Genomic DNA, 9545 nt, shown 5'->3' with positions numbered 1-9545 from the left:
TACTGCAACTCGCTGTTGGCTGGGCTCCCTGCCTGTGCCATTAAACCCCTACAACTCATCCAGAACGCCGCAGCCCGTCTAGTGTTCAACCTTCCCAAGTTCTCTCACGTCACCCCGCTCCTCCGCTCTCTCCACTGGCTTCCAGTTGAAGCTCGCATCCGCTACAAGACCATGGTGCTTGCCTACGGAGCTGTGAGGGGAACGGCACCTCAGTACCTCCAGGCTCTGATCAGGCCCTACACCCAAATAAGGGCACTGCGTTCATCCACCTCTGGCCTGCTCGCCTCCCTACCACTGAGGAAGTACAGTTCCCGCTCAGCCCAGTCAAAACTGTTCGCTGCTCTGGCTCCCCAATTTTGGAACAAACTCCCTCACGACGCCAGGACAGCGGAGTCAATCACCACCTTCCGGAGACACCTGAAACCCCACCTCTTTAAGGAATACTTAGGATAGGATAAAGTAATCCTTCTCACCCCCCCCCCCCCTTAAAATATTTAGATGCACTATTGTAAAGTGGCTGTTCCACTGGATGTCATAAGGTGAATGCACCAATTTGTAAGTCGCTCTGGATAAGAGCGTCTGCTAAATGACTTAAATGTAATGTAAATGTCTCACAAGTCCTCAAGTGCCAGCTTCATTAAATAGTACCTGCAAACACCCGTCTCAATGTCAACAGTGAAGAGGCGACTCTGGGATGCTGGCCTTCTAGGCCGAGTTGCAAAGAAAAAGCCATATCTCAGACTGGCCAATAAAAATACTAAGAGGGGGAAAAAACACAGACACTGGACAGAGGAACTCTGCCAGCGCCTCTTCACCGTTGACTTTGAGACTGGTATTTTGCAGGTACTATTTAATGAATCTTCCAGTTGAGGACTTGTGAGCTCTGTTACCTTCAAGTAGGTTTCGGTTTTGCTAGAGTGTTGTTTTTTCAGATTTTTGTTTTAAGTCTATCAAAAAACATGAACCCTTACCTTAACCATTCAGAGATAATGCCCAACTTAACCCTATTCTTAAAATTATGAATTGATGCCTAAACATAACCTTAAACACTTACTACTTTAAAATGTGATACTTAAGAAGCATGGAAGGACGTCTAATTCTGACATGACTGTGAGAACTAGTTGCATAATACATGGGCACCATTCATTGACTAGAACAAAAGCTAGTGGTGGTAGAAGAGGAGGAAAAGGGGGAAGATTGAAAGAAATCCAGTCAACATTAATTCTTCTTCTGTTTTAGTGACTTTCAGGAGAGGAAGAGAGAAGGCTTGGCTTTCATGGCCATTGTTTGAGTCCTAATGGCACACTTTTCACTAAAAAGTGCATTACTTTTGACCAAAGCATTATATAGGGAATAGGTTGCCAATTGAGACACAGACATTGGATTCAAAAATGTCTATCAGGACAGCTTTGTCTCTCACCTCCTTGGAAACTGAATGGAAACTAAATTAGAGAAACAGCCAGGCCAACAACAAGCTGTGGTGGAAGAAGAGCCAATTAATTCTTCCTGAGACGTGTGATGTGAATGAAGGGTTCCCTACGCTTTTAGACCCTCCTGTCTGCTCCAGCTGCTGATATCTGACATTCTGATATCTAAAACATACACATGCACACACACCCAGGAGATATGTAGCCTATGACAAACGAAATGACTCATCGTTCATAGTGAAATGGTATGGATGAGAGAATAACAGCAGCAATGAGATGCCAAATACTCTCTCTCTCTCTCTCCCCGTCGCTCTCTTTCTCTCTCTCTCTTTCTGTCTCTCTCTCTGTCTTGGAATGCCTCTCTCTCAACAGACCAATGAGATTAGTTAGCGCCAGTCCCATCTGTTGCGTTTTTGTCTAATTTGTTTACTCATTGGTTGACATCAGAGCCGCCAACCAAGGGGAGCTGTGTGTAATCAGGCTGGTCCGGGTTGAGTCTCTCTCTCCCCCTCTCATCTCTCTATTCCCCTATCTTTTTCTTCCTCATTCTCTCTTACTCTCTCTCTCTTTTCTCTCTCGCTCTCTGAAGAGTGTTCAGATCAATGGAGCATTACAGATTACCCAGAGCCATTCAGTGAGTAAAGTGACACTGATGAAGCACACACGCTCTGATACTGTGGATCACTGTTGACTACAAAGTGTTACGGGATTATCACACTCCACAAGTGTGACTAATCCCCCCTGATATTTCAGCAAGCATTTTCATTGGACAATTGACCTAATCATGTGACTTGTATATGGTGTATTTCAGTCCTCATGTGTTGTGTTCTATATGGCTGCCCACAAGAAGTGAATGAGGTGTGAAGGCCTGGTGAAGCCGGGTGTGCTGAGAGCATATGGCTACGTTTGGTGAATGCACATGGAAAATTAATTTTGAGCTTTAATTGATAACGGGAGTAAATGGATGCCTGCATCCTGGGCTGCAGCACTTGCTGTGCCCCTTCTGTTTTGATAGTAAGTTTTGTGTGGGTTGAGGTCGGATGCTTGTGGAGGCCAGGTCATACAGCACTCCATCACTCTCCTTCTTGGTCAAATAGACCTTACATAGCCTGGAGGTGTGTTGATTCATTGTTCTGTTGAAAAACAAATGATAGTCCCACTAAGCGAAACCAGATGGATGGTGTATCACTGTAGAATGCTGTGGTAACCATGCTGGTTAAGTGTGCCTTGAATTCTAAATTAATCACTAACAGTTTCACCAGAAAAGCATCATCACACCTCCTCCTCCATGCTTTACGGTGGGAACTACACATGCGAAGATCATCCGTTCACCGACAATACATCTCACAAGTAAAATCGCAAATTTGGACTGATCAGACCATGGGACAGATTTCCACCGGTCGTGTTTCTTGGACTAGCACGTTTCTTCTTATTACTGGTGACCTTTAGCGGTGGTTTCTTTTTAGCAATTCGACCATGAAGGCCTCCACGCAGTCCCCTCTGAACAGTTGATGTTGAGATGTGTCTGTTACTTGAACTCTGTGAAGCACTTATTTGGACTGCAATCTGAGGCGGGGTTAACGCTAATTGAATTTATCCTCTGCAGTAGCGGTAACTCTGGGTCTTCCTGTGGCAGTCCTCATGACAGACAGTTTCATCATAATGCTTGATGGGTTTTCCAACTGCACTTAAACTTTCAAAGTTCTTAATGTTCCGTATTGACTGACCTTCATGTCTTTAAGTAATGATGAACTGTTTGTCTTTGCTTGTTGGAGCTGTTCTTGCCATAATATGAACTTTGTCTTTTACCAAACAGGGCTATCTTCTCTATAGCACCCCTACCTTGTCACAACACAACTGATTGGCTTACAACACATTAAGAAGGAAATAAATTCCACAAATGAACTTTTAATTGAAATGCATTCCAGGTGACTACTTCAAGAAGCTGGTTGATAGAATGCCAAGAGCTTGCAAAGATGTCAAGGCAAAGGGTTGCCACTTTGAAGAATCTAAAATGTTAAATATATTTTGATTTATTTAACACTTTTTGGGGGGTTACGACATGATTTCTTAGTTTTGATGTCTTCACTATTATTCTACAATGTAGAAAGATGTACAAATGAAGAGAAACCCTTGAATGAGTAGGTGTGTTCAAACTTGATTGGTACTGCATATATTATGCTATTATATGTATTCTACAGATATGCTCAATGTTATATATATATATATATATATATATATATACACGAACACACTGGACTCTGACATTGCTCATCCTAACATTAGATTCTGTATTTCTTATTTTCATTCTTGTGCTTTTAGATTTGTGTGTATTGTTAGATATTACTGCACTGTTAGAGCTAGGAACACAAGCATTTCGATACAGCTTCAATAACTTGTGCTAAATATGTGTTTGCAACCACATTTGATAAGGAATTGTTTTAAGAGAGTCATGCCAAGGATCCTTTTGTTATTTGCTTTAGATATTTAAGACCCTTTTTTTTGATTTACTACTGTTAGCCCATTAAAACACATTTGACTTGAAACTTGACTTGGTATAAAATAGCTTTGACTTGGAGCCTCAAATCTCTGGACTTTGACTTGAGACTGACTTAAAATTATCTGACCTGGTTATGTCACTCATTTTGTGGCACAGTCTACATGGATTAATCTACATGTAGCCGCATCATCGCTCTTGCAAGAAAAATGCAACAGATTGGCTAGTGAAACATGCACTCGGAACTCTAATTGGATCAGCAGTCTCAATCAACACAGATGTCGGGGGAGCGGAGGGAGTGAACAAGGTCAAATCATGACGTCAATGATCTACAGGTCAGACCTGTTGGATGACCGTTCAAAGATTATTTTCCCAGTTGGAGCAAGTTTTTATTCCCCCAGTTGTCTTGAACTCACTGAAGTCTGAGATTTCCGAGTTTGCAGTTGTTTTGAATGTGTCAGAAATCATGCTGGATTGACAGCATGGCCAATGTATTGAAACTGTTCTGGCCCGTGGTGCTGCATGTTTATTATTTATATCTTGTTAAAGGGACCGTTAAACCCAGACTTGGACCACCCACTACACTGAATATCAGGCTAGTGATTGATTGCTTTGCAACACTTAAAGTTAGCAACTGATTCCTTCCAAACCCACTCATTGTTGAGTTTGCGATTTCCAACTTGTGTAATGTTTACGAAACATCGGCCTTCAATACATTTTTCATTTTACAGCAACAATGTGTACAATGTTTATAGTGCACCAGAACATTTGCAAGACTTTTGAGGTAGCAATTGTTTATTTATGTCACGCCTTGGTCATTGTATTTTGTGTTTTTGGTATATGTTTGGGTAAGCCAGGGTGTGACATGGGTTTATATGTTGTTTCGTATTGGGGTTTGTAGTAATTGGGATTGTGTATGATTAGGGGTGTGTCTAGTTAGGCTTGGCTGCCTGGGGCGATTCTCAATCAGAGTCAGGTGCTTGTCGTTGTCTCTGATTGAGAACCATACTTAGACAGCCTGACTTTCGCGTTGTAATTTGTGGGTGTTTGTTCCTGTCTCTGTGTAGTGTTCACCAGATAGGCTGTAATAGGTTTCACGTTCCGTTTGTTGTTTTTGTATTTATTCAGTTATTTCATGTACCGCGATTATCTTCATTAAAGTCATGAGTAACCTACACGCTGCATTTCGGTCTGACTCTCTTCATACAACAGACAAACGACATTACAGAAACACCCACCACTCACAGACCGAGCAGCGTGTGAACTGGCAGGATCTAAAGGAGGACGTTATAGACAGCAGAAGCATGGAGTATACTACGTGGGAAGAAATCGACAGGTGGGATTCCCTGCAGCAATGCGAAGAGGGCTATAGAGGAATGGAGTCGAAAAGGAGAACACGGCGACGCAAGAGCGAAAAACGAAAGTAACGGGGGAGAGCGCAGAGAGAGAGTGGCTGAGTCAGGAGTCAGACCTGAGCCTACTCTCGCTGTTAATTGTGAGGAGCAGCAATATGAGGACTTCTGGTCTTGGGAGATGATATTAGACGGAAAAGGACCCTGGGCGCAGCCGGGAGAATATCGCCGTCCCAAGGAGGAAATAGGAGCAGCTAAAGCGGAGAGGCGCAGGTATGAGGAGGCAGCACGGCGACGCGGTTGGAAACCGGAAAAACAGCCCAAAAAAATTATTGGGGGGCGGCTAGAAGGGAGAATAGTTATGCCAGGTAGGAGACCTGCGCATACTCCCTGTGCTCACCGTTGGGCTAGAGAGACCGGGCAGGCACCGTGTTATGCTATGGAGCGCACGGTGTTTCCAGTGCGGGTGCAGAGCCAGCTGCGGCACATACCAGCCCTTCCTATTGGCCGGGCTAGAGTGGGCATCGAGCCAGGTAAGCTTGGGCAGGCTCGGTGCTCAAGAGCTCCAGTGCGCCTGCACGGTCCGGTCTATCCAGAGCCACCTCTACACACCAGTCCTCCAGTAGCAGCTCCCCGCACCAGGCTTCCTGTGCGTGTCCTAGATCCAGTACCACTAGTTCCAGCACCACACACCAGGCCTCCAGTACGCCTCGCCAGTTCAGCGCAGCCAGCACTTTTCTCCTCTCCTGCGCTTTTAGAGTCTCCAGTCTGCCCAGTGCTCCCAGTCTGCCCAGCTCCGCCAGTGCTCCCAGTCTGCCCAGCTCCGCCAGTGCGCCCAGTCTGCCCAGCGCCGCCAGTCTGCCCAGCGACGCCAGTCTGCCCAGCGCCGCCAGTGCTCCCAGTCTGCCCAGTGCCAGTCAGTGCTCCCAGCGCCCAGCGCCAGTCGGCCCAGCGTCGCCAGTCTGCCAGGATCCGCCAGAAGTGCCAGTCTGCCAAGATCTACACTCGATCCCTCCGATGTCAACAACTACAGACCAGTATCCCTTCTTTCTTTTCTCTCCAAAACTCTTGAACGTGCCGTCCTTGGTCAGCTCTCCCGCTATCTCTCTCAGAATGACCTTCTTGATCCAAATCAGTCAGGTTTCAAGACTAGTCATTCAACTGATACTGCTCTTCTCTGTATCACGGAGGCGCTCCGCACCGCTAAAGCTAACTCTCTCTCCTCTGCTCTCATCCTCCTAGACCTATCGGCTGCCTTCGATACTGTGAACCATCAGATCCTCCTCTCCACCCTCTCCGAGTTGGGCATCTCCGGCGTGGCCCACGCTTGGATTGCGTCCTACCTGACAGGTCGCTCCTACCAGGTGGCGTGGCGAGAATCTGTCTCCTCACCATGCGCTCTCACCACTGGTGTCCCCCAGGGCTCTGTTCTAGGCCCTCTCCTATTCTCGCTATACACCAAGTCACTTGGCTCTGTCATAACCTCACATGGTCTCTCCTATCATTGCTATGCAGACGACACACAATTAATCTTCTCCTTTCCCCCTTCTGATGACCAGGTGGCGAATCGCATCTCTGCATGTCTGGCAGACATATCAGTGTGGATGACGGATCACCACCTCAAGCTGAACTTCGGCAAGACGGAGCTGCTCTTCCTCCCGGGGAAGGACTGCCCGTTCCATGATCTCGCCATCACGGTTGACAACTCCATTGTGTCCTCCTCCCAGAGCGCTAAGAACCTTGGCGTGATCCTGGACAACACCCTGTCGTTCTCAATTAACATCAAGGCGGTGGCCCGTTCCTGTAGGTTCATGCTCTACAACATCCGCAGAGTACGACCCTGCCTCACACAGGAAGCAGTGCAGGTCCTAATCCAGGCACTTGTCATCTCCCGTCTGGATTACTGCAACTCGCTGTTGGCTGGGCTCCCTGCCTGTGCCATTAAACGCCTACAACTCATCCAGAACGCCGCAGCCCGTCTAGTGTTCAACCTTCCCAAGTTCTCTCACGTCACCCCGCTCCTCCGCTCTCTCCACTGGCTTTCAGTTGAAGCTCGCATCCGCTACAAGACCATGGTGCTTGCCTACGGAGCTGTGAGGGGAACGGCACCTCAGTACCTCCAGGCTCTGATCAGGCCCTACACCTAAATAAGGGCACTGCGTTCATCCACCTCTGGCCTGCTCGCCTCCCTACCACTGAGGAAGTACAGTTCCCACTCAGCCCAGTCAAAACTGTTCGCTGCTCTGGCTCCCCAATGGTGGAACAAACTCCCTCACGACGCCAGGACAGCGGAGTCAATCACCACCTTCCGGAGACACCTGAAACCCCACCTCTTTAAGGAATACCTAGGATAGGATAAAGTAATCCTTCTCACCCCCCTTAAAATATGTAGATGCACTATTGTAAAGTGGCTGTTCCACTGGATGTCATAAGGTGAATGCACCAATTTGTAAGTCGCTCTGGATAAGAGCGTCTGCTAAATGACTTAAATGTAATGTAAATGTAATCCGCCAGAAGTGCCAGTCTGCCAAGATCTTCTAGATCGGCCAGACAACCTGAATCATCCAGTTCCACCAGCCAGCCAAGATTTACCGGAGCCTACTACCTGCCTGAGCTTCCTCTCAGTACTGAGCTTCCTCTCAGTACTGGGCTTCCCCCTCTCCCGAGCTGCCCCTCTGTTGAGATGCCCCGCAGTCCTGAGATGCCCCTCTGTCCTGAGACGCCCCCTCAGCTGCCCCTCAGTCCCGGGCTCAGTCCCCTCTGTCCCGAGCTGCCCCTCTGTCCTGAGATGCCCCTCTGTCCTGCCCCTCTGCTGAGCTGCCTCTCTGTCCTGAGCTGCCCCTCTGTCCTGAGCTGCCCCTCGGTCCCGAGCTGCCCCTCAGTTATGTGGGGATCTGGGTGAGGACTATTAGGCCATGGTCGGCGGAGAAAGTGGATGCGAAGGGGAGGAAATAGGACATTAATGGAGTGGGGTCCACGTCCCGAGCCAGAACCGCCACCATGGACAGACGCCCACCCGGACCCTCCCTATGCTCTTGAGGTGCGTCCGGGAGTCCGCACCTTAGGGGGGGGGGGGTTCTGTCATGCCTTGGTCATTGTATTTTGTGTTTTTGGTATATGTTTGTATATGTTTGGGTAAGCCAGGGTGTGACATGGGTTTATATGTTGTGTTTCGTATTGGGGTTTGTAGTAATTGGGATTGTGTATGATTAGGGGTGTGTCTAGTTAGGCTTGGCTGCCTGGGGCGATTCTCAATCAGAGTCAGGTGCTTGTCGTTGTCTCTGATTGAGAACCATACTTAGACAGCCTGACTTTCGCGTTGTAATTTGTGGGTGTTTGTTCCTGTCTCTGTGTAGTGTTCACCAGATAGGCTGTAATAGGTTTCACGTTCCGTTTGTTGTTTTTGTATTTATTCAGTTATTTCATGTACCGCGATTATCTTCATTAAAGTCATGAGTAACCTACACGCTGCATTTCGGTCTGACTCTCTTCATACAACAGATGAACGACATTACAATTTAATTAAATGTATGATTTTCTTTGCTCATATTTCCCAGGTTATGTCAGAGTGCCGTGTGTCCAGTTCCTGTCATTTTTGTTGTGCATAATAGGAGCACGTGCTTTAGGCTACATGGCCTGCGCTCCATGCTTTGCAGTCAGAACATTGAATGAGAGAAAATATTGTTTCATGTATGCATGGTGTTTTAAGACTAGTGTACAAATATAACAATGGATGTAGACATGACCTTTTACATTGTGGAACCAGTTTATTGGTTGTAATTGCCTATTGGGTAATTGTATGGTCCTGTAATAATAATAATAATAATATATGCCATTTAGCAGACGAGGGCGTATTATTTAGGCCTACATGTTATAGCTCCTTTTTAGACAAATTCATTTTGGTTTCTCAGATACAGAGGCTATTTATTTCTGGCATATGTTTGGTAAATCTACTTGTACAATGTATGTCGCTTTCAAAATTGGCTCACCAAGACCTGTAAATAAATCTACGCTCTGAGCACATCAACCTGCCTTGCCTTCTGCTGATTTAATGCCCTTGACTGCTACAGGATACATATTTTACAATTACATAGGCTAATAAAAATGTTGCAAGATGGAGCTGACAGACATAGCAGCTTCTAGCTACTTAGCAACTTTGCAGTATTTCTTTGTGTTATTTCTTACGTTATTAGCCCAGAATTTTTGTTTATGTTACATACAGCCAGAAATAACTTTTGAATATCAGTGGTGGTATCTCACCAGCATTCT

The sequence above is a fragment of the Oncorhynchus gorbuscha genome, linkage group LG04, assembly GCF_021184085.1.
Source record: "Oncorhynchus gorbuscha isolate QuinsamMale2020 ecotype Even-year linkage group LG04, OgorEven_v1.0, whole genome shotgun sequence".
NCBI classification, from domain to species: Eukaryota; Metazoa; Chordata; class Actinopteri; order Salmoniformes; family Salmonidae; genus Oncorhynchus; species Oncorhynchus gorbuscha.
Note: the sequence above shows the minus strand (reverse complement) of the source record.